The sequence below is a fragment of the Eimeria mitis genome, genomic scaffold (genome assembly GCF_000499745.2).
Source record: "Eimeria mitis Houghton genomic scaffold, Emh_scaff1389, whole genome shotgun sequence".
In the NCBI taxonomy this organism is placed as follows: Eukaryota; Apicomplexa; class Conoidasida; order Eucoccidiorida; family Eimeriidae; genus Eimeria; species Eimeria mitis.
Window position 1 is genome coordinate 420 of NW_013569025.1, and position 1,255 is coordinate 1,674.

Sequence of the window (1,255 nt, forward strand, 5' to 3'; positions counted from 1 at the left end):
GAAAAAGGGTTTGGGGTTTATATATAACCTAGGGTTTAGGGTTTAGGGTTTAGGGTTTGCTTCTGTTTGATATATACAGAGGCGCAGGTGTCTAAACCCTAAAACCTAAACCCTAAACCCTGAACCCCAAACCCTAAACCCTAAACCCTAAACCCTCAACAGATATATGCAGCTGTCTCTTTCGTCAAATACCCTAAACCCTAAACCCTCACATTACCCTAAACCCTAAACCCTCAAATTACCCTAAACCCTAAACCCTAAACCCTAGCATAGGAAGAATCAAGAAAAAGAAAAAAAAATACAGACATCTTATTGTTGTCTATTAAACACAAAATAAAAACAAATGCTGCTGCTGCTACTGCTGCTGCTGCTGCTGCTGCTGCTGCTGCTGCTGCAGCAGCAGCAGGAAGAGTTGAGGTGTCTAGACACCGCGCGCATTCCCCTCTTGACGGTTTTGAGGGTTTAGGGTTTAGGGTTTAGGGTTTAGCTTATCCTGCTTATCATTTGTAGTTTAGGGTTTAGGGGTTAAGCCTAAACCCTAAACCCTAAACATTTTTTGTATATAAAAATTTATATTGTTATTACTGTCTAGCATTGAGGGTTTAGGGTTTAGGGTTTAGTGTTTAGGGTTTACTAGGGTTTACCATTGAGGGTTTAGGGTTTAGGGTTTATGCTTTTTTTTCAGAAGATGAATTTGGTGGTTTAAAGAAAACACTGTGCTGTTACTTTTTGTCTATCCTTGAGGGTTTAGCATTTGGTTTAGGGTTTACTAGGGTTTAGGGTTTACTAGGGTTTAGGGTTTACTAGGGTTTAGGGTTTAGGGTTTATATTTTTTTTTGAGCAGATGAATTTGGTAGTTTAAAGAAAACATTGTACTATTACTTTTTTTTTATCCTTGAGGGTTTAGGGTCTAGGTTTTACTAGGGTTTAGGGTTTAGGGTTTACTAGGGTTTAGGGTTTACTAGGGTTTACTAGGGTTTAGGGTTTATATTTTTTTTTGAGTAGATGAATTTGGTGTTTTATAGAAAAATGTTTTTGTGTGAAATTTCCTAAACCATTAAAAATAAATTGAAGACAAATAAAAGACAAATCAGCACCAGGGACGAGATGTGGGGTTAACAAAATATATTGTACTCCTCCTTCTTGCTGCTGCTGCTGCTGCTGCTGCTGCTGCTGCTGCTGCTCCTGCTGCTGCTGCTGCTGCTGTTGCTGCTGCTGTTGACGCCGCCGCTTCATCGGTTCTAGTTCTGCTGCT